Source organism: Camellia sinensis, chromosome 4, assembly GCF_055761805.1.
Source record: "Camellia sinensis isolate YWXY chromosome 4, ASM5576180v1, whole genome shotgun sequence".
Classification (NCBI taxonomy): domain Eukaryota; kingdom Viridiplantae; phylum Streptophyta; class Magnoliopsida; order Ericales; family Theaceae; genus Camellia; species Camellia sinensis.
This window is the reverse complement of record NC_138964.1, coordinates 16,048,558-16,074,384: the sequence shown is the minus strand read 5'-3', so window position 1 is coordinate 16,074,384 and position 25,827 is coordinate 16,048,558. Positions and strand designations below refer to the sequence as shown.

Below are 25,827 nucleotides of genomic sequence, written 5' to 3'. Positions count from 1 at the left end.
TTGATTTTTGTCCAAGTTGTGTATCAAAATCATTAAGCAATCAACTTGCTCATTGATGGTTTTGGAAACAATTCTAACCTTCTCTCGAGGCTTTCCTATGACAGAGAAGTATAAGAGGGACAAATAGAGTCCAGAACACTCTGTCTGCACTGTTTTCACTTTAAAGCACAAAATAGAATTTTACATGAAATTGAGGCACGACCAGCCTTCTTTAGGCCTGGCCGGGCTTCATTTAGGGCTGGTTGGTCATTAATGTTTGGTCAGCAGTGTATTTTTGCAGAAAATAGAAGGCAGTGTCTGAAGGTGAAACAGAACAAGCCAAGACAGGCAGTGCTATTCTGGGACCTTGTGCATGCAACCCTTGTGTATTAATGCTCCATGCATTATTGTAATTAATTTATTTATTAGTCTTGTTATAATTATTATTGTTTATTTGTAATTGTTGTAGTTAATTAAACTTAGATAGTTAGATTACTAGTCATGGTTATCCTTGTTGTAATAGCCTAGTTTGCTAGTTAATTATTTAATTTATTCATTCGGTTTTGTAATAAATAGTTTAATTAGGATTTTCGAACTTTGATTCGCACCCTCTTGCACGAGGGCAATGTTGTAATAAGTTGTATGTCTTCTAATCCCACCTATTTCTCCCTTTTACTTACTTTCTTGTGATGGTTAGTTTAGAAACATCACGTTTCGTTAGCATACTCCATGTTTTGCATCCATTGTCTTACATACATCCAAGGTTCGGCTCATCATGCTAACCTGAAATCAAACATTCAAACTCGTTACTTGAATATGTGCTCTCTCGCATGTCTTGAATGAAATCAGATGCCATGCTCATAGCCGAGTCCATAAAATACATAATGTGTGCATTGCATTAGTCATATTGCATAGTTAGGATCATGCATTTTTCTAAACTTTTCACATTTTTTGGCTTGGAGTACTAGCTAAGCATTTACTTGCTTTAACATATTGCATCGAATGTTTGTGTTGCCATACCAAGCATATTTCCATGAGACTAATTGTTTAAATGATATAACTGTTTGAATGCCTGTAAATGAAGGCTAGTCGCCAAAATTAGGACAAATTGATTAATGTACAAACTCATCTTTTCAAGTGACGAGTATCAAAAACAATTTTCAAACAAACATGAAATCAAAGTGTTCCAATCTTTACAAATTAGTCTATACTTGTGTGCGTCACGTAGTAAAAATAGCTAATAATCGGAACAAGAGCATGTAATGTAAATAAAAATCACATCATGATTAGTAGAGAGTGATCTTTAATCGGGCGAGTGGGGTGCTCAATTCATAACCTTCCCCTCTCATACCTAAGTTCCTGAGCCAAGTCACTTTGGTGATAACAGACTAATGGCCTTTGGCACGAGTCTCAAGTTTCCTAAATTTTTTAAAAATATTTAGGTGACAACTCTGAAATCTGGCAAAGTAGTCCATTTTTGACATTTTATTCAAAATATCGATTTTTCAAAAAGAATTACCGGATTTGGATTCTTTTAGTATTTTCACTATTTCACATTGCACTTGTGAAATCAAATTCAGAACCACAAGTGCAGTCCTAATATTAGGGCTATTCGCCCTCCGAAAGGAATGCGAAAAGTTGGGCTACATCATGCTAATCACAATGATACAATAAATTTTGGTTTCTGTCGCCTCCACGACCCTCAATTTCAAATTATTACAGGAAGTAGAACAGGTTTTCCTACGGTGGACAGACATAACTTCAAATTCACATATAATCACATGATTAGCATTCAAATTCATATCAAACACATAATCACAAGATAATTAAAGGTTAACAAGATAACACAGAACGGAGTTGTCACATAATTAATCATCAGCATTGGAAGCTTCTATTGCCAACACAAAAAATTGACCATTTGAAAATTTGTTTTTGTCTTTTTTGTTTTTTTTCTTTATTCCTTGGTGCCATCCAGGTTCACCAAAAGAAAATAGCAATGGATATTGTAGTGGATCATAGCATCCATAATAATACCAAATTCTTTCAAAATGAACCTTGATGTTTTTGGACAATGATATCAAGCTCTCTATACTCAACAACTTCATCATTCTCATGCCATATTGCAGCAACTTGGAATGCAGTAAGAGGATTAAAAGTTTGGGGATCTAAAGATGGATTAGCACAGATAAGTATATGATAAGTGTCTAGGTTAGAAACATCTCTTAAACTTCTAAAGAATATAGAATATGGATTTGAAGCGACAATATCAATTAGAAGAGCAATGATGTTCGGATCTAGATTGTCTGCAATCCTCATCCTATTCTGAACTTCGTGTTCAGTGCCAATGAAATAGAGCTGTAAGTAAGAAGGTTTATGATCTGAAGAATAAAGCTAATTGATATAATGATAAACCTGTCATTGCACACGAAACTTATAGATTCCTCTATTTGTACGCCCTAATTATTTGTCAGTTATAACCCCGAATGAAGTGAAAGCAAATGAATTATTATAGGCACGAATGGACTTCAAGAAGTAAAGAGAATTTTTGGAATGACCTTTGAACAAGTCATATAATTGAGATGGAACAACATTGGGACATACTGTAATTTCCCCAACAGAACAACAAAAACCATCTCGCTCGAGATCTTTTTTTTTTTTTTTTTTTTTTTGCATTATAGAAAGAACAACATGGTCTATTTGGTAAATCGAAGGCTTCAACCGGTACATCTCTTTTTGTGATTCTCTTCTTCCTTCTACAGCGTAGAACAAAGCCTATGTAGAGTATAAATAGAATTTAACAATTATTTTCTATCCAATTGGGTGTATAATAAAAAAAATAATAAGAGAAGTTGTTTAAGTACCATCTTCAGTGTCAGTGGTTGTGTTATTCTAGAAATCATTAATACCTATATAAGATAAATGTATGAAGTCATAATGAGAAAGACTAATTATTATAGTTGAAGAATAAAATAAAAACTCTATGATGATCTATACACTGCAGAACTGTTGTTTCATCAAGTGTGCTGGATGTATAACCTAAGGATCATGAGAGAGAAAAAAAATGTAATTATACATAAGTAATCGAAAAAGAAAGAGTGAAATCGGTTGCTATCCAATAAGGAGAAATGAATTTTTTCTCTAATAAAGACTCTAAAAAAATTATACCTATTTCAAAGGTGTTATGATTGATGGTTACTCTTTCAAGACTAATTTGGGAAGGTTTTAAAAAAATTAATGTAAGAACAGGACGTTCAGATATTTCCAATGGTTCATATTCAAATAAATTGCTTGATTCATTGATGTGGCGTGTTTTTGTTGGTCAATCTTTTTGTTTTTCTGCTCTTAATTGTCATCTTCTTTGATTGATGTGATCTTTTCGTTCTTGTGAAAAATTTGCATACGACGCTACTTTTTTTTGCTTTTCCAGCATGGTTGAAACACTATATATATATATATATATATATATTTTATCACACCATCTAAACGACATACATATAACAGGGGGAGGGAGAGAGAGAGAGGTGGAGGTTGCAAATTGTTGAAGAGGAAAACCTGAGGAGTAGCAGGAGAGAGAAAAAGAGAATGAAGGGTCACTGGCTAGACACTTGACTGTTGAGCAGCTAGGTCAAGTTTCTTTCTTCCCTCTCCATCAACAATCCTCCGAATCGCAAGTTCCATCGTCTTCACCCTTCAATATTGACATCGATTCGATTGCAGATGACAAAGATTTCATTCTCAGTCAAGATTTCTTTTGGTACTCCTTTAACTTTTTATAGTTTTATTCCGATTGCTCAATTTGATACTCCTTTAACTTTTTATACACAATACATGTTTGTGCGTATGCTATACGCAACAATTTTTCTGTGTTGATTTGATTTTATGTTTTCTTAAATGTCCTAATGTACATTCAATCGAATTGACTAACTATCTCTTGCAATGGTTTGTTTTGAACATAGTCCTTTTTTTTTTTTTTTTTTTTTTTTGTTTTGAATGCAGTAGTCCTGACTATATCACTCCGGATGGTCAATATATCTCCAATTTGGGATTGCGACAAGGTGGAAATACAGGTCTTGTAGGGGGAAGTGTGCCTGTTTTCGATGAGGTATTATAGTTGTGCCCACAGTGATCAATAACCTTTCTGTAACCTGATATCTGTGGTTACTACTAGCTGATTTAGGTGATCAATGCTTTTAAACCAAATTATGTTCATTTAACCAATCTTGATGGGAAAAAAAAAAAAAAAAAAAAAAAAAAAAGTCATTGCTAGCATCCTTGTGTTAGATATGTAGGTAAACGTGTGTAGCCTCAATATTTTGTTGGTTGAAATACGATGTGAAATATGCTGCTTTCTTGTTATTGAAAGCTATATAAGTGTTCCACTTTTATGCGAATTCCTCTGGAAACTTGATGTAGAATTTGTTGTGTACATTGTTGGTGTGCGAGCTGTGGAACGAAGTATCTTTTTTTATTATTAATTTATTTATTTTTATTAATTCTGACTAAAGCCTCCTGATTTAAGATGAATTAGAACAATATTGTTTCCTTTTTGCACGTGCCTGAGATGTGGATGTGTTGTGGCAGGTTTACAAGGCTGCTGCTGCAGAAGGTGCTACATTTTTAAATGAATGGTTTGTTGGTTGCAACGCAAGCCATGTAGTGTGTGTGAAGGGACTTCTATACAAAAATATATTGGCCACTCTAGTAATCTTGTTACAGTAAGTGCTATTCTTCTGCATTTGCATTTTCTTATGAATGAGTACTGTGTATTTGAATTTTGGAGAACAAACGGAGTTGGACCCATTGAAGATAATTTTGATGTTTGGACCGGTACTGTTGTCACTTATCCCACATTATGAAATTTGGCTGATATTTCAATGTTTTTTTTCGGTCTTCAAACACTTTTTAAATGATATATGATGTCCCTCAGCCACTGTGGGTTCTGAAAACTGCAAAAGAAAAACGTATGCAGAGGTTTGTTCATATGTCCACTAATATGGCTCCGCAGGTTGGGATAATGCTTGACAATGCCCAAAATGGAATTTATGGAGAGGTATCCTCTATCCTTCCTTACTTTTTGCCCTTTTTTTTTTTCTTCTTTTTTTTTTTTATATATAGATGCAATGTGTTTTGATTCACTTGCAATTGTGAGGATGCATTCTTCTAAATCTAGGGAGGTTGTGTTTGATTTGTGGTTGAATTAGTTTGTTACTATGTCAGAAAACAAGGTATCAATATTTTTGGTTTCTTTTTCTTTGAACCACAAGATACTATGTCTAATGCTTCCAAAGTTCTAATAGTGTCATGCACTCCATATATTTTGAAAAATAAAATGGAAGAGAAGTTTTATTGTTTAAAGTTGGCCAACGTAACTCAAAGCATGAAATACAACTATATGTCGTTTCTCAATTTGTAATTGCCCCAGGTAGGACTGAAAACATTCCAGCTTCCTGTTTTTTGGCACACTTATCTGGTGCTCAGCGATATATTTCCTGTAGCAATTTTGTTTTCAAATTTATATTTTGGATTGAGCGAACCGTACAATGTATTTATCAAATATGCCTTGGGATGATTCTGCCGCAATGAGAAATGTCCCTCAAGCCCCTCAATCTGTAACTACTCCAGGTAGGATTGACAACATTTCAGCTTCCTGTTTTTTGGCACACTTATCTGGTGCTCACCTGTATTTCTTATAGTAATTTTGTTATCTAATTTATATTTTGGATTGATGTTTCTTCATAGTGAACTCTACAATCTATGTATCACATATGCCTTTGGGATGATTCTACTACGGTGAGAAATATCCCTCAACCACCTCAATTTGTGACTGCTCTAGGTAGGATTGACAACATTCTGGCTTCCTATTTTTTGGCACACTTATCTGGTGCTCATCTATATTTTCCTATAGTAATTTTGTTTCTAATTTATATTTTGGATTGACCTTGCTGCATAGTGAATCCTACATTGGAGACTCAATAACCTCTGCCATTACCTAGTTAAATGCCTAGACCTAGAATATCATGCTTCTGATGGATATTTCTGTCGACATGACTACTAGTACTACATGATTGATTGCATTAAAATAGAATATTTCAACACTACATTTTATGTTATAGATAAGTTACATATAATTATTTATGAGTATAGAAATGCTATGGAGAAAATACATTTTTGTGTACTGTTATGGAGGTTATCCTATCTATTTTGTTTCATCAACTCTTCGTAATTTTGGAAAGGAAAATATTTTCTTATTTTTGGTAGTTTGATGTTATTCTTACATTACATTAATTTTACATTACACTATTGTTATTGACTGTGTAGTACTAGTAGCCATTAGACTTTAAAAATTATAGTTTGAATGTAACATTAATTTTTAAATGACTTCAGCCTGAGTTGCTAATCTTCTATCAAAACAATTCTAATCTCGATTATTTTGATCTAAACACACAACTTTGTGAATTTTTTACCAGTAGTCATATTACATTATTGAAATGCGTGTACAAAAATAATATTGATTATTCTTTAAATATGTTGAATTTTTTTTTTTTATCATACGCATTAACTGTGATAAGAAATACATATAACGTGTGATCTTATCTCATTATTAATCATATGTTTTATTAGGTATTAATCACACTTAAAATATATGATCTAAATACTTATTATTACAGGTTTTATTAATTTTTAATCACACTTAAAAGATGTGATTTAAATGTTATTAATCACACTTAAAAACTGTGACACTCCCAAAGATAAAAAAAAATTCAGTAAAATAAAATAAAATAAGCCAAAATAAAGAAAAAACAAATCAAAAAAAAAATTTTGAAATATTTCTCTTTTCTGGACTATTTTAAAAAAAAATTAAATATTTTTGTCATTGCTCTAGTTGAATATAATCCTAAATTTTTTTGAAAAAAAGTTCACCAAAACAAAAACAAGCTAACAAAAAAATCATAAATAAAAAAACCAAATCCCAAACACTAAACAAAATACAAAAATGGCCATGACCAAAATTTATGATCAAAAAATTCAAATTAAAGGATTTTCTATTTAGTGTAGATGATTAAAAAAAAAAAGTTAGAAAATTACAAAAATAAAATAAGGTAAAATAAGATAAAAAGTCAAAAAAAAAAATTGAATTATTATTGTCTTTCTTGGACTTGCTTTCTTGAATTTATATATTTATGAACAAATGTATAGAATTCATAAATACATATTTAATTTATAGTCTTACCTTGTTGAACTCTGAAAATCTGCAGAGTGAAGTCCGAAAATCTGAAGATTGAAGCTTGAACTCCGAAAATCACAAATCTCCACTTTCCAGCCGGAGCACTTCCTTCGCACTACACACGAGATGAGACTAAAGAAGCTGAATCACTTTTTGATTATCTAAATGCAATTATTATAGTTGAAGGTAGATTTCCTAAGAGCATCTCCAACGGTTCAGTATTTTTTTCATCAAATTTGAGTAAAAAATGGCTCATTTTCTCAATTTTATATCAGTTGTTCCAACTGTGCATCAAAATCCGTGGGTCAACCGGTTGGTCGACCGGTAAGGCTAAATATTTTTTTTTTTAAAACCTTTTTGAGCTGTTTGAACCCACCTATGTGAACTGGGGGAGGGGCGACCGGTTGGTCGACCAGCTGGTCGACTGGTAAGGGAATTATTATTATTTTTTTTTTTTTGGTTTCCCTCATTTCTGTTGCCAATTCTTTTCCTATTTCTTGAAATATTTTAATGCCTATTTGTTATATTTCCAAAAAAAGGACATCATGATACGGTCCCATATTTTAATGCCTATTTGTTATACTGTTTTGAAGTTGGCCATAAGTTAGATTTGTGTTACATAATTATGAAAGAAATGATATTCGCAAATCAAGGTCAATTCACGGGCCGGTCATTACTGTTCAGGGCACTCTTAACAAAAATTTTCAAACATTTTAGGGTTCGCCTTGTAAATGAAATGGAGATCAAAATCCGTTCACCCATTACTCAGTATACAGTGACCTGTGCTGGTGCAGCCTCCAATTTAATAGGAAGTGTTAATGATGCAGAAGATTTAGAAGATGAAGTCCCACCAGATGATGCTCCAGAAGATCCTCCTGCCAATGTGATGCCATCAACTGAACAACCTCAATATGGAACTGAGTTTTTGGCCATGGAAGAACAACGTTATAATCAACGCGTTCAATGGGAACGCCAAATGGCTAATCAGGTCAATTCGTTAGGTTCTTAGTTTGATACATTTACCACTGCGCAGAACTCATTAATTCAACAATTTGGTGAGTTCTGTGTGAACATTGAAAGACGTCATAAAGTGGCAAACAATCGCATAGATAGGATTGAGCATCGCGTAAATGACATATACCATCACTACTTTCCTCCTCAACCACCACCACCAGATAATGATTGTTGATGTGTTTGACATTATGTATTCGCATTGTTTTGTATTTTGTTATTTTAACAACCTTTTGTTGGGTCAATTTGTTAAAGAAGACGAGGTTAATTAAAACCTATTCAGTTATGACATTGGCCTATGCAGTTATTATCACTTCATATTATAGTTATTCATTTTAATGTCTATTTGACAAAGGACATGATTATGTATATTCTGAAAATGCTACAAAAATGTCATTATTCAGTTCAAATTTTTTGGTATAAATCATGCTATAGTAGTCAATGGCCTTCACTTGAAATATCATTGTAAAGAAGATGAGGTTAATTAAAAAAAATTCATATTGAACTATAGACCAAAGATCTCCCTATGCAAAAAACATGGCAACAATTATATATTGAACTTGAAATATGGCAAAAATCCATTACAAAAATTCATAAAATCTGATGTTTAATAAAAATCCATAAAATCAATAAAATCTGAATTTTAAATATGGTAAAAACTATGGCAGAAATCCATAAATCCACATATTCATAAAAATATGATATTTCTGATGATTGGCTTTATTCTTGTAGGTTCTTTTATGCCTTGCTCTTGCTATTTAATATGTATTGTTTAGTTAAAAAATGAATGACTAGGAAATATCCATAAATCCACATTCAACTTGAAATATGATGTTTCATAAATCATTGTGTTCCATTTAATAAAATTGTGATTACATGATTATTTATCACATTAATAATTCCAATAAAACTAACCAACACAAGTTAGATGTAATATTTTTAAATAATAAAACCAATAAATGAAACCCACTAATACACCAAAACCTTTCAAGGCAATCTATTAGTTATTCGAAATAAAATCTATCGTTGATGATCTTCGTAGTACGCCTTTTATATAGGATTTAAAGTTGTCATGTCCATTGACATTATTTTATGATTTTCATTTCGTTGTTCTCTTTCATTCATCATAGATATGAGTTTTAGTCGTTCCTCCCTATCTTCGGCCCTTCTTCGACGCTCTGCAGCCTTCTGCTCACGGTCTATCGCCTTTTGTTCATCTTGCTCAATAGTTCTAGCGAAGATAGTTGATAACACTTCAACAATTTTGGATTGGTTGGCAGCCATTTCATCAAATCTACTATCGTGCATTGTTTGATTCTTCAACTTCTCTTTCGCTGCCTTAGTACCAATTGGTCGTGTTAATGTATTAGATGGTTGTTTGTGCACCGCAGTATTCTGGTTGGATTGAAATTCATCTGCATATTCAGTTGGTGGATTCAAACATGGATCAGCATGTTGCGTGCTTCTTTTGGGTTGTGATCGAAATTCATCCCACTTACAACTTCGGCACAAAATATCCCAACATGTATCAAATGTGAAGTGTTTTTTCTGTATTGCATGATACATCCGCTTCGCTTCAGCGACCTAAAAAAAAAATTACAAACATTTCAATAACAAGTATACATTTAGAAAAGAAAATTGATATTTAATAACACAAATAAATTTTATCATATATGCTTCAGTTGTTTCACTTTGTTGCCTCAGTTGAATTTGTTCAAGAAAATCACAGAATTTATTAATTGCCTTTTGCATGCCAGACCAACGGTGAGAAAAAGAAATACGGTTTCAATTTGATTCACCACTCAATTGTGAATTAAAATAAACAAGTACTCATTCCCAAAATATAGCCATAGTCTGACTATTACCAGTAATGGGATCTTGAGAGACTGCTAACCGAGATTTGCATAAAGTTTCATTTTCTATAATTGTGAACACTTTTCCACGAGAAACACGAGAAGTTTCTGAAATAAAATGATTAGCACTGTTCTGCGTGTTCTGCTCTCGTGAAGTTTCCGACATAAAATTAATATCAGTGTTGTGCTCCAACATTTGTGATTCCTCAAGCATTTCAAAATCTTCCATAGTTTGGAAAAAATAAAGTACATATAATATCTAACTTACTGAAAAATATTAGAATGATATACACTCAAACTCAGAATCAGATAATTTAATTAGATAATATAAATTAAAATTTCAAGGGAAAAAAATTTCTAATGACCCAAAAGAAACAAAATTCACAACTTTTAATGTAATGCTATTCTGAAAACGAAATACTCTTTCAGCTTGATATACGAAATAGATATATTTTATAGAGCACATCATCAACAGTAAATTTTCAAAATACTCTATACATCCAACAGTAAATTATTGTAACGGCTAATTCTGAAATATGTATATGAGAAGTAACAATTTCAATTATATTTTGAAGGGAATTTAAATTTATATCACCCTTCAAATTATTCGTAATCCACAAAATAACCTATCTCAAAATAAACCAGTTCAAACCTGTTCAAACTGTTGTCGCAGAATTGATCAACCCGGTCGACCGGTTGGTCAACCTGCTGGTTGACCGGTTGATCTCCAACGGTCATGCAGCAAAGCAATTCAAACAGATCAAACCAACCAGTTCAAAAATTGATGAACCGGTCGACCGGTTGGTCAACCGGGCAAGCAACCGACTGGTTGACCAGTTCCTCTCTCCAACAGTCACACACAGTAATTTGATGAAATCTGTACACTGTTCTTAGTTTGATGATTTTTTTGTTGAATTCTCATTTTGATACTAATTTGATGAAACCGTTAGAGCACCAAAAAGTGACTTTTTCACCAAAATTCAAATTTGATGCCAAGTTTGTTCACCGTTGGAGATGGTCTAAGTATGATGAAGATTGATGATATTATCAAATTAGAATCAACTAAACTTTCACTTTTTAACCAAATCAGATTTGATCAAAAAAAAAATAAAAAAAAAATAACCAAATCAGATATACATGTAAAAAGGAAAAAAATCAAGGGTAAAATGGGAGAAGAAAAAAAGAAGGAATCTTTATTGATAAATCTTATTTAGAAGTGTTTTAATCTAAGAAATCTGTGAATAAATTTTTTAACTCACTTAGTCCCATATATTTATACTTTTATTTTATAATTTTTTTTATTTACATTATTTTCTTAAACTCTTATACCCTCATATTTAATATTGATATTGGTATTTAGGTCTCGTTTGGCAAGTGCCCCTTTTAGCCAAAAAATTACTAAGAAAATCAAAAAACCAACAACCCGTACTAAAAAGTCAAAGATTTCATTTTCTCTTTATTTTTTGCACATCTTTTCATAAAAAGTCAAAAAAGTCATCCCAACCATACTAATTTTTTTTTACATCACATTTTAGCCAGAAAGTCAAAAAATTACTAAAAAAGCTTGTTCCCAAACGAGGCCTTAATGTGGAGAAAGAAGGGAAATGACCAAGGCATAGAAAATTTTATACACAAATTAAATAGCATTGATGTTATTAATTTATATTATCATATAATGTGAATATATTTTTAATGGACGATACATTAAAAATAATGTGAACATTCTCTCACATCTGATGTGAATATACTTTTAATCGATAAAACATTAAAAATAATGTGAACATTCTATCTCATCCGATGTGAACATTCACAACACCTTTTTAAAAAATTCTCCCTCATCTAATGTAGTTATATGAACATTCACAAAATGCGAATCTTCTTATTTTTAATTGACAACACATTAAAAACAATGTGAACATTCTCTCTCATCTGATGTGAACGTTCACATATTTCCAAAAAATTCTCTCTCATCTAATGTAGTGATGTGAATGTTCACAACACGTTATATTTTTAATAAACAACATATTCTTATTCACAACATAGTGTGATTTGAACGTTCACATTCGTATGTTTTAGTACGAATATTCACATCATGTAATTGACAACAAAATGAGAAAAATTCATTTCAAATTAATTTGAATATAATGATGTGAATATTCATTTTAATTACATAATATGAACATTCACATCATATAATTGACAACACAATGACAAAAATTCATTTCAAATTAATATGAATATAATAACAGTCAACATCTTGATGTATGGGAACTATCAAAACATAATAACAATCAACATTAAAAATCAACATTAATAGAATGGCATGAGAGATTGGGGGTGTTTTGGTCTTCTTACCTCAGATAGGATCTAATGGAATAATTAAAAAGAATATGAATTGATTGGAATAAAACTATTAGAAAAAGGACTTATAAAAAAAGCTCCCAAAAAAGAAAAAGAAGTCATTTTACTGTAGTAAGATAAATAAATATCTTTAATGTATTTGAATTTAAAATACATCGTGTCTCTTTAATACATGGTAATTATCAATTTATCATTCACATTTATTTACAAGGAAATTACGATTTAGTGAGAAGTGAGCTAATTATTTGTTAAATAGTACAAATCTTCTTGGTATACAATTTTTGTTGTGTTTTTTCACACAAGAGTTGCACCTCCTTGTGTACGTAATTATTTTTCTTTTATATACACTGTTTTATAATTTCTTCTTTATTTATTCATTTTAGGGAGAAAAAATAAAATAAATCTTGAATTTTTAAATTTATCAATTTAACCATTAATATTTTGATTTATTTTTAAATTAAACCATTTAAAATTTTCGTTAAATAAAATTAATAAAAAATAATATTTTAGTCATTAAACTCAAATATAGTTCTACGTAAAATGTTTTAGATACCATTTTTTTTATTGATTTTAATGACTAAAAATCTCATTTTTTTCAATCATTTGTTTAACAAAAGTATGTAGATAATTTAGATCGAAAATAAATCAAAGTATTAAGGTTTAAATTAATAAAATTAAAAATTTATTATTACTAAGGTTAAATCTTGAGTTTTTTTTTTGTTGATAATTTTTCCTTTTTTATTTATTTTGGCCACTGCTATAAGTGTTAGGTATTTTGTAATTAGCAATCACACTTGACAAAACTCCATTTAAATGTAATTGCATTCGCTCTTTTATATCGGTGAGTTTGTCAGAATTTAGATGCAAATCTAATTCAATTTGTGCCTGAGTAGAGAAGTTTGTCCTGATGGTAAGATGTGCTTGAGCGGATAAGTTTTTCAGCTTGTCAAAATTCTTGGACCGCTCAAGCGTTCAAATGTGTGCTCGAACGCTAAATTAGAACATCCAATAGCTTGGTCTGAGTTTCGAGATATTGAGACTTTTAGTTTATCACTTAAGCGATAAGTCTTGCACTCGACTTAAGTGACAACTAAAAATTTGTTTGCACCGCCTCTACTAACCTCACCAGTCGAGCGGTCTTCATCTCCCAATTTACTATGAAGCGTTGCGGTTGCACGTACAAGGCATCATTCATGATGAGTAATGACAAATAAACAACTTCCAACCAATAATGCTCGCACAAGGCATCATTCATGACATGTATTGCCAAATATACAAATTCCAACTAACTCAATTGTGGAGAAACTTTTGTTTTTTTTATCAGAATTGTGGAGCAACTTGATAAGGTATTTTAATGTCATAAGTTTAATTTTTTTTTTTTTTTAGAGTTAATTATTTGGGTGACAGTAAATGTAATTGGTAAAATGAACTTTTTAAATTTGGACAAATTATATCCAATATCAAAAATGTCACAACCCCAACTTGCCCCTCAAAGTTTGGGCATGACCATCCTGTAATTAAAGCCTCGAAGTTAAATATTCATAACTATATTTCCTGTGGGGCCTGAACAGAAGCAAATATGATAGCAAAATAGACAACCATTGAGTCATGCCTATATGCTAGGATCATACCATATTATACATCATACATCATATATATATATCGAGTCCATACATGAGCGTTTGTACATATAGGGTAGTAACCCGTAAGCTATACATTAAAACCAACTAAGACAAGTCACCCAAAGCCATCAAAACATGCCATTATATATGTGTATATGGGACCTCCCAAAACAAAAACAAAAGGGGTCCCAGTGTTACAACAAAAGTCTATTTGGGTATATTATGAGACAAGTCTGACAAAAAGGCTCCTGAAGCCGACCTAGGGTTGACGTCCTCATTGATGACCTACACATACATACATAAACATAAAGTGAGTAAGGCTCAGTGAATAATAGTAATGCAGAAAAGATAATTGCATAAGCATAAGAGTTAGAGACTATATATAAACTAGGTACAGACTCTAGTTGTAAACATACTTCAAAATGGCCTCAGGCCCATAAGTCGATACAGAACGGCCTCAGGCCCACATAGGTTACAAAACAGCCTTAGGCCCAATACAGTTCGAAATAGCTTTAAGCCAAACAAATCAACAACTGTCTAGATCAATGTAGGGTAGATGGAACATCGGCATGTCCCCACCTCTCTTGGCCTTAACGCCATTGGTCACATGTGATCCATATCGTTACAAAGAAGATGGAACATCGACATGTCCTCATCTATCCCAACCTTCGAGCCGTATGTCATAAATCATTAACAATTCATATCATAACGGCCTTGGGCCCACCTTTATTCTGAGGTTCTCAACGACCTTGAGTCCATGGTAGTGACATTGTGCACTCATCTCAGTTAGTTCCATTCACATAGTCGAATCCATCACATATGCTATTCATAAACAAAAGCATGATTATAGCAATAAGCAAAACACCACTTTATACTACTATTACTCACAGTGATGTGGTTGCACGCTAGTCTCGTCCGGTATGCGACCTACACACAACACGCACTTGTAAGCACTCTCTTCTTCTTTAGTTTCTTCTTGTTCACTTGCTATTTGATTTGTTAAGTCCCATTTAATTATACACATTACAAAAGAGTCAAATGGACATTTTAACACAATTAGAGGGTTGAGAAAAGCATAAAAAGTCAACAAAATTTTTCCTCTCAAGCTGCACGTGCGGGAGTTCCTAGCCACACTTGCAGGAAGGTGCACCGCATGTGCGGCCCGCACGTGCTTTTATTTCAGAATGCCATCTTCAAGTTCCCCTGTTTTCTGTACATGCGGTTGTGAGCCCCACACGTGCGGCTGTGTCCCGCACGTGCGGTCGTAAGCTCTGTTTTGTGCAATCCGAAGTTCAACAAAAATCCAACCTTTCCAAGGTATCTCAAGGCTCACTTATAAATTCCTTTACAATCATAACATATAAACACACTAACAATGAATTACATAAAGAATTAAATGGTAACTTATATCATACTTCTTTTATCCTTTCATGACAAATCAATGGAGAATGGAAGGGAATATAACACATATAGAGGTCAAAACATGCAAAACTTGCATATTAGAGGAAAAACACAAAGGAATTCCATAATTTCCATGGGTATTCCCTCAATTCAACTCTCTAACCCAAAACCCTAAGTTAAGTGATGGAAAACTCCATTCCAACCCTTGATGCCAAGCAATTAGGGTAAGAGTTAAAGTATATTAGTTGTTTTATACATACCTTAAGCTCTACTCTTGGAATCTCTTCTCAAGCTCCTCAATCTTCAAACCCTAGTTGATCTTCTCTCCTTCTCTCTCTCTCTTTCTCTCTCTAGTACTCCTCCAAGAAATAAAATATAAGTCCAAGTCTCTTTCTAAGTTCATATATAGCTAAGGCTTAAGTTATGAACCTAATTTAATTAATTTAAACATTGAGCTCAAATAATTCAACTTAATTCTTTACGAATCGAAGTTTTACAAAAAAAATCATATTATAGCCTAAAAATCATACTGATTATAACGGTAAAGTCAATTTCGGGTTTTTGCACTACTAAGGTTTTCAATTTCCAGTTCCAATGTTTCAATCCCAATCGATTTTCCTCACAACTGACAGATATAATTCCGGAATGAGATAGTTCACAAAATGAAACTCAATTCCTCATGGAGTTTTTACTTCAACACATAGTTACATGTGTAAGACAACCTTCACTGTATTTAAATAGATTAAATTCTGTTGTGTACAAAACAACAACAAGAATAAAAGAAATAGATAAAAGGAGAGAATTTGTTTGATTACAAAAATCAAACTTGAAATAATAATAAATAAATAAAACCACAGATTTTATTTTGTTACAAAAACAAAAACAAAATCTGATTAAATAAACAAATAAAAAACAGAATAAAATTAAACAACTTACTTGGTTAATTTATTTGAATAACTTTTCTGATCAAGTCCAGTGTTTAACACTGTGTCCTTAAGACAGATTCGTCCTCTCCACGGTGCTTTTAAAATTCGGACGTCTATCTCTCAGGATGAAATGATCTACCACAAACAATAGCAGCACTACTAATTGTTTGCCTTACGAACACACTAAGTGTTTACACTCTTTCTTTCGGAAATAAAATGCAGCAAGATGAAGAATATAAATAGCAGAAGTGAAATACGAAATTTCTTAATAGAAAACATCAAATGATGGTGGTCCTATTTATAGATGTGAAGGTGGCTCTTGGTTTTGAATTGAACAGGTATGTGGCTCTTGGTTTTGAATTGAACAGGTATGATACCTGTTGGTTTTGAATTCAAACAGATAGCAAAACGGGAAGGGCTCTGTTTGGATGAGCAATAAATCCAAATCAGTTTAATTCTGTTTGAAAACGGGAAGGGCCCTGTTTGGATGAACAAAAAATCCAAACCAATTTAATTTGAATTTTGGATTTTATTTTAATAAAAAATAAAATTAAATTCAAATGTTTTTGGCCCAAAAAAAATTAGATGTATGGTGATTTTTGGGTCCAATGGGTCTAGCCCATTTTGCCCATAACCTCTCCCTCTAAAACACTTGGGTACCCCTTGGGGCACACCCCAAGTATCTCACCCTAAGCCTTATAAACCCTTTCAAAACTTCCCACCAAATCAATGTAGGACAAGCCAATTTACAACCTTAAGGAATTTCCACCAAAACTCCATTTCCATGGAGCACACTTTGGCTTCAATTTCCCATTCACTCGGTAATGGTTTTGAGCAACCAAATATACCACGTGAATCACAACGCGGCATAGAACGCGTTACCACTTTGACCCGAGTAAATCGACACTCGGGGCCCACCTAAAAAATAGACCGAACTTAGGAAAAAATTCTGATTTTATCCAGAATTTTATAACCATTTTCCAACAACATGTACAATTAAAGATTGAAAAAAAAAAAAAACACATATAAGAGGATCGGGTTGTTACAAAAAATGTGAGTTCGAATTCTCATTTGTGTATGAGTTCACGACTTATCACTATATGATTAAGTAATTATATTGTGTAGTATCATCTAAGAGTGATCACTAGAATTTCAACGTTTTAGGTTCTAACTCCATTGCTAGGCCTTTCGTTTTTTAACTTCCAACTTGTGTTTGTGGAACTTTTTGGTTATAGTATAATTTTCTACCCATCACAAATAGTATAATTTTCACTTTAGAACGCATGTTATAAATTTGTCATTAGTAACTTTTATCACAAATTACTATAACACAACAAACAATCCTAATTTTCAACGCAAAAAATCGTAGCGTTGGGCACTGGATTTCCCCTACTACTGTATACACGGAATATATCTAGCTTAAAATGTTGCAGTATGTTTGGCTGTTGATTTGGTATGGAGAAATAAAAAAAAAAAGAAAAATTGATCAAACTAAAAGGTAATTTTTTTTAAAAGGGTAAATTATACTGACATTGCTTTAAGTTTGGAGAAATTATATTAAACCCCACAAGTTTGAAATAATTAAATTGAACTCTCTGAGGTTTTAATTCATATAGTACCTAATTCTACTTGGATGAATAAAGAATGATATTGCCATATTTTTTTACACTAAAATATATATTTTACCATAATTATTTACATTTTCAAACCATTTGCATTGTCATATTTCTTTTATGACATTGTCATATTTTTTTAACCTTATTAAAACAAAAATCAATGTAATTATACTAAAATGGTTGAGTTTATCTCATGTTAGCTATCTCAACTTGTGAGAGCGTTTGGACTTGGTAGGTTCATTTTAGAACCGACTTCGGTGATCCGAACTGTTTACTTTTTAGGAATCGTTAAGTTGAATATTCACACAAAAAATCAAGATGATCGAATATCAACAACTATATGTTTGAATTAAATTTGTATTACAAAAAATGGATAGTTATTTTTGAAATTATAGTTGTTGTCCATTTTTCTAAAACAAATATGACTCCAACATATAGCTATCAATATTCGATTATTTTGATTTTTTGCATAAATATTCTACTCAACGAGTGTTAAAAAGTGAACGGTTCAGATTATCAAAATCGGTCTAAAAATAAACTTACCAAACTCAAACACTCTCTCAAATTAAAATTACAATTTAAGAAAAGTCAAACTCATACCGAAGCTTTAGAGCTTGTTGCATTTAAATTTCTACCCATATTCAACTCAATGGTACGTAGGTTTGCATATCTATAAAAGGAGGCTAATATTTCCCAAACAGAATCAAAGTAGTAAAGGACTTGGCAACACAGACTGAAAAGTAACCAAACAAGCACTGTGTTTGTCTCTCAATCATGGAAGCTGTTTCACAGGTCTCTACAAATGTACCAAGGTGCAGGTTATAAAATGTTATATATGGAAACTACTGAAACATAATAACAATCAATATTAAATATTAACATTAATAGAGAGCATGAGAGATTGGGTTGTTTTGGACTTCTTACCTCAAACAAGATGTAATGAAATAGTCAAAAAGAATATAGATTAAATGAAATAAAACTATTAAAAAGGATTTATTAAAAAAACTCTCGAAAAAGAAAAAGAAGCCATTTTACTGTAACAAGAACTGACTCTTATTTATAACACTAAGATAAATAAATATCTTTCATGTATTTGAATTTAAAATACATCGTGTCTCTTTTATACATGGTAATTATCAATTTATCATTGACATTTATTTACAAAGAAATTACGATTTAGTGAGAAGTGAGCTAATTATTTTATTTACAAAGAGATTACGATTTAGTGAGAAGTGAGCTAATTGTTTGTTAAATAGTACAAATCTTCTTGTAATACAATTTTTGTTGTGTTTTTTCACACAAAAGAGTTGCACCTCCTTGTGTATGTAATTATATTTTTATTATATACACTGTTTTATAATTTCTTCTTTATTTATTCATTTTAGGGAGAAAAAATAAAATAAATCTTGAATTTTTAATTTTATCAATTTAACCATTAATATTTTGATTTATTTTTAATTTAAACCATTTAAAATTTTCGTTAAATAAATTAATAAAAAAATCGGGTGAATTACACTAATAGTCCATATAGTTTGGGACTTGTGTCACTTTAGTCCATGATTTTTTAATTGTGACACATTTGACTCTGAATTTTAAATCTTGTTTCAATTAAGGACAATTAAAGATATCATTAGATTTTTCAAGAGAAAAATCGTCAATTTGATAAAATATAAATTAATTTGACAAAAATAAATGACAAAAAAATATTTTTGAATTTTTAAAAATTATTTCTACCCACGAAAGATAAAATTGTGTAAAATTGATAAATTTTTATATATATATATATTTTTTTTACGAAATTAATTTTTATTATGTGTTTGGATGATGATCATGTAAAATTAATTTTTAAAACTTAGTCATGTAATTTTTATTGATTTTGATCAATTTTACATAATTTTATCTTTAGTGGATAGAAATAATTTTTAAAAAATAAAAAATATTTTTTTGACATTTATTATTGTCAAATTAGTTTATATTTTATTAAATTGACGATTTTGCCCTTGAAATTAAATAATGGTATCTTCAATTATCCTTATTTGAAACAAGATTCAAAATTTAGGATCAAATGTGTCACAATTAAAAAGTCAGGGACTGAAGTGACACAAGTCCTAAATTATAGGGACTGTTAATGTAATTTGCCCTAAAAAATAATATTTTAGTCATTAAACTCAGATATAGTTGTACGTAAAATGTTTTAGATACCATTTTTTTTATTGATTTTAATGACTAAAAATATCATTTTTTCAATCATTTTTTTTAACAAAAGTATGCAGATAATTTAGATTGAAAATAAATCAAAATATTAAGGTTTAAATTGATAAAATTCAAAATTTATTTTATTACTAAGGTTAAATGTTGAGTTTTTTTTTTTTTTATAATTTTTTCTTTTTTATTTATTATTATTATTTATTTTGGCCACGGCAATAAGTGTGTGGCATTTTGTAATTGACAATCTCGTTTGACAAAACTCCATTTAAATGTAATTGCATTAGCACTTTTATATCAGTGAGTTTGTCAAAATTTAGATGCAAATCTAATTCAATTTGTGCCTCAGTAGACAAGTTTGTCCTGATGGTAAGATGTGCTTGAGCAGATAAGTTTTTCAACTTGTCAAAATTCTTGGACCACTCAAGCATTCAAATGTGTGCTCGAGCACTGAATTGGAGCATCCAATATCTTAGTCTGAGTTTTGAGATATTGAGACTTTTAGTTTATCACTTAAGCGATAAGTCTCGCACTCGACTTAAGTGACAACTAAAAGTTTGTTTGCAACGCCTCTACTAACCTCACCAGTCGAGCGGTCTTTATCTCCCAATTTGCTATGAAGCGTTGCGGTTGCACGTACAAGGCATCATTCATGACATGTAATGACAAATAAACAACTTCCAACCAATAATGCTCACACAAGGCATCATTCATGACGTGTAATGCCAAATATAGAAACTCCAACTAACTCAATTGTGGAGCAACTTTTTTTTTTATCAGAATTGTGGAGCAACTTGATAAGGTATTTTAATGTCATAAGTTTGATTTTTTTTTTTTTCTAGAGTTAATTATTTGGGTGACAGTATATATAATTGTTAAAACGAACTTTTTAAAATTGGACAAATTATATCCAGTATAAAAAATGTGAGTTCGAATTCTCATTTGTGTAAGAGTTCATGACTTATCGCTATATGATTAAGTAATTATACTGTGTAGTATCATCTAAGAGTGATAACTAGAATCTCAACGTTTCAGGTTCTAACCCCATTGCTAGGCCTTTCGTTTTCTAACTTCCAACTTGTGTTTATGGAACTTTTTGGTTATAGTATAATTTTTTACCCATCACAAATAGTATAATTTTCACTCTAGAACGCATGTTATAAATTTGTCATTAGTAACTTTTATCACAAATTCCTATAACACAACAAACAATCCTAATTTTCAACGCAAAAAATAGTTACAATGGGCATTGGATTTCCCTACTACTCTATACACAGAATATATCTAGCTTAAAATGTTGCGGTATGTTTGGCTGTTGATTTGGTATGGAGAAATAAAATAAAAAAGAAAAACTGATCAAACTAAAAGGTAATTTTTTTTTTAAGGGTAAATTATACCGACATTGCTTTAAGTTTGGGGAAATTATATTAAACCCCACAAGTTTGAAATAATTAAATTGAGCTCTCTGAGGTTTTAATTCATATAGTACGTAATTCTACTTGGATGAATAAAGAATGATATTGTCATATTTTTTTACACTAAAATATATATTTTACCATAATTATTTGCATTTTCAAACCATTTGCATTGTCATATTTTTCTAACTTTATTAAAATAAAAATCAATATAATTATACTAAAATGGTTGAGTTTGTCTCATGTTAGCTATCACAACTTGAGAGAGCATTTGGACTTGGTAGGTTCATTTTAGAACCGACTTCGGTGATCCGAACTGTTTACTTTTTAGGAATCGTTAAGTTGAATATTCACAAAAAAAATCAAGATGATCGAATATCAATAATTATATGTTTGAATTAAATTTGTATTACAAAAAATGGATAGTTATTTTTGAAATTAAAGTTGTTGTCCATTTTTCTAAAACAAATATGACTCAAACATATAACTATCAATATTTGATTATCTTGATTTTTTGCATGAATATTCTACTCAACGAGTCTTAAAAAGTGACGGTTCATATTATCAAAATCGGTTTGAAAATAGACCTACTGTAACAAGCCCGCGGGGGGACCTCGCTACAGCTCGGACTCGACTTTTTGTGTAGTCACGGTTCTAAATCTGAACCAAAGAGTCCAAATCTGGCAAATCGTTTTTAGAAAACTGATTTTTTGAAAGAAGCGCCAAACATGGACTGCTTTGCCAGATACAGAGTCGCCGCCTAAATATTTATTTTGGGAAATTTAGGAAATCCTGACTCGGTGCCAAAAGGCCACGTGTCCGTCATCACCAAAGTTGCCTCGGCTCGGGAACTTGGGTACGATTGGGGAAGGTCACTTCGTGAGCACCCCCGCTCGCCCGGTCATAGACCGGCCTCTACTAACCATGATATCTATTTTTTGAAAACATTGTGAGTTCTTATTCCGGTTATTAGCCTAGGTTACTATGTGATGCTCACAGCATACAAGTATAGACCGGGTCGCCCAAATTGGAACAAAACATTTTATGCTTGTTTTTGAAAAGGGTTTGCTACCCGCAGGTAGGCTTGAAACATTTGATGATTTATTCCAATTCAGATAACCCAACCTTCACCCACAGGCATTCAGGCAATTATATCACATAAGCATATAGCCTCATGGTAAACATGCTATCATGGCAATCACTCACACGCATGCAGGGATGCTAAAGCATAAAACTTACCGAGTACTCCAAGCCAAAATAGAAACTTCATTAGAAATCATGCATGACCCTAACTATACAGAAATGCCTAATGCAACACATGCAAAATGCAACTATAGCAGGCTTGGCTATTCTAAACATGGCATATGGAATGCTACAGCTAATATGTATTCAACTTGGAATTGAAAATACAATGCAGTTAGTATGATGCGCCGAGCCCGGTGCATGCAAAACAGATGAATGATGCAAACATGCTGTCATACTGTATGCTAATTTAAACATGCCCTAATCTAACCATCATAAGCAGGTAAATGAAAGGGAAGAAAGACGTAGGGTTGGAAGACATACAACACACACACGCACACTTATTACAGTTGTGCCCTCGCGCAGAGGGTCCGAATAAATATACAGTCCCAATATTACAGTCCAAATGAAAGAATATTACAGTCCAAAATATTACAAAATTCTAATTAATTAATGAATTAACTAAGAAAGCAAATAAAATTGGCATGCAAGCCAGGGACTGCCTTGCTTCTGATAGATGATGCATGTCCGGGTCGTCTTGCGCGGAAATCCACCGGAATGCCCCAATTAGCCTCTGTTTACACCTGTCTTGAAATGCGTGCCAAGCCCCAAAAGGTTGTTGATCCTTCGTTTTGCTGCAACAGAGAGCAGGAAAGGGGCATAGCAATGTATTTGCACAGATATATGCATGTCTCGATCCTCGTACCACCAATCACGCATACCGAGGCATGATGGCCGAGGAGTCGAAATGCACAACTCAATATAGGATGAATGCACATGAAACTACAGCTAAAACCTAACTCCATCATGGATAATCCGGAGTGTCGGTGACTGGGGAATTGAGACACATTCCGTCACTCGGAGTACGAAATGTACCTCGTTTCCCGTGCCCGGGCTAACTCCTATTCCGGACACGATGCAATATGCATGATATGCATGAAATGCAACTAAGATATAATCCTAACATACTCAATGCTATGGAATGACATGCCTCGAAATGCGTGCACACGGGCACGCAAACCGAGAAAATGACAGAATGCTATGAAAATGAGGTACCTTGAAATGCGTGCACACGGGCACGCAAATCGAGGCGATGATACGTGTCTCGAAGTACGTGCACGCAGGCACGCAAACCGAGGCGATGATACGTGTCTCGAAGTACGTGTACACGGGCACACAAACTGAGGCAGTGATATGTGTCTCGAAATACGTACACACGGGCACGCAAACTGAGGTAATGATATGTGTCTCGAAGTGCGTGCACACGGGCACGCAAACCGAGGCAATGATATGTGTCTCGAAATGCGTGTACACGGGCACGCAAACCGAGGCAATGATATGTGTCTCGAAGTGCGTGCACACGGGCACGCAAACCGAGGCAATGGCAGAATGATGTGAAAATGAGGTGCCTCGAAATGCGTGCACATGGGCACACGAACCGAGGCAATGGCAAAATGATGTAATGACATGGAAAATGATAAATGGATTGATACCAACATGAGAGAGCCTCAGCCGCACTCACATAAGATGCCGTCGGATAAAAATGAAGTGCCTCGAAATGCGTGCACACGGGCACGCAAACCGAGGCAATGATGAAATGTGATGAAATGACAAATGGGCTTATACCAACATGAGTGAGCCTCAGCCACACTCACATCGGATGCCGGTGAATGAAAATGAAGTGTCTCGAAATGCGTGCACACGGGCACGCAAATCGAGGCAATGATACAATGTAATGAAATGACATGGAAATGACAAATGGGCTTATACCAACATGAGTGAGCCTCAGCCACACTCACATAGGATGCCGGCGGATAAAAATAGAGTGCCTCGAAATGCGTGCACGCGGGCACGCAAACCGAGGCAATGACAAAATGCGATGAAATGGCATGGAAATGACAAATGGGCTTATACCAACATGAGTGAGCCTCAGCCACACTCACATAGGATGTCGTCGGATAAAAATGAAGTGCCTCGAAATGCGTGCACACGGGCACGCAAACCGAGGCAATGATGAAATGTGATAAAACATGGCAAAAGTGATATGCAAGCATACTAATGGAATTTCAGCATTAAAACAAGGGGAAAACAGCCCCGGGATGAAGCGAAATGACATGAAATGCAAGGAAATGCCCCGAAATGCAACATAAGGCACCCGAAATGGCCTATAACTATGCCAAACATGCACAATATGGACATGCAATGCAAAGACAGAAGCTAGACAGTCCCAAAAGATGCACTTTCACAATTATAAGCATGGCCAAACAGCAAGTATAGGTATGGCAAAAATAGCATGGAAGAATAGGGGCCAAAAGAGGGGTAATGAAGCAAGTGGTATAAGAAAAACCCAAACTGAAAATTTTCCTTCTACAACACTGAAGATGGACCAAACATATGAACATTTACAGTATATGGCAGCCTCAGAATCAGTATACAAATATGCTAAAAATGTGATGCAAAACAAGGCTCAAAAGGTGCTATAACATAAAGTATATCAAATAATCACCAAACAGAAAAAAAGTGTGAATGAAACATGAAGTATAGGCCAAAAAAATGCCACTTTCAGTTCGGACCAAGGTCCAAAAACAGAAGAAAAAAGGGCTGCCAATTTATGCAAAAATGGGGGCAAATAAGGGGTATAACTACAAGTGACACATGGAGACACCAAACAATGTTGAGCCCTTCTCCAATGTTGAAGAGGGGCTCAAAATAATCCTTATATCAGTTTACCACATGCTCGAAAATAAATTGCTCATGGGCCAAAAATAGCATGCAAAACTATGACATACAAGAGGGTCAATGAAGCAAGTGTATTATGGAGGGCTCAAACAGGGTTGAGCCTTTAATGAAAAGTGAAGATGAGCTCAAAATATGGCCCTTTTCAGTTAGGGCCGGAGCTTGAAACCAAAATGAAGTGGGGCTTAGAAATAGATCAAGAAAAAGGGTCAAAAGGGTAAAAGTGTTACTTACC

The 25,827-nt window shown here is 32.9% G+C and overlaps 1 long non-coding RNA gene across 2 annotated transcripts; it reads left to right on the top strand.

The window, feature by feature from the left end:
- The first annotated feature begins 3,450 nt into the window (after positions 1 to 3,450).
- On the top strand, positions 3,451 to 8,501 carry LOC114268693 (uncharacterized). 2 transcript variants are annotated; one of them, XR_014366070.1, is made up of 8 exons: positions 3,451 to 3,733; positions 3,976 to 4,081; positions 4,561 to 4,694; positions 4,985 to 5,029; positions 5,402 to 5,601; positions 5,719 to 5,812; positions 7,236 to 7,390; positions 8,032 to 8,501. It is a non-coding gene; the product is annotated as an uncharacterized LOC114268693 (long non-coding RNA). The 2 variants fall into 2 exon arrangements; XR_014366069.1 differs by having other exon boundaries at positions 7,922 to 8,501.
- Positions 8,502 to 25,827: the final 17,326 nt, after the last annotated feature.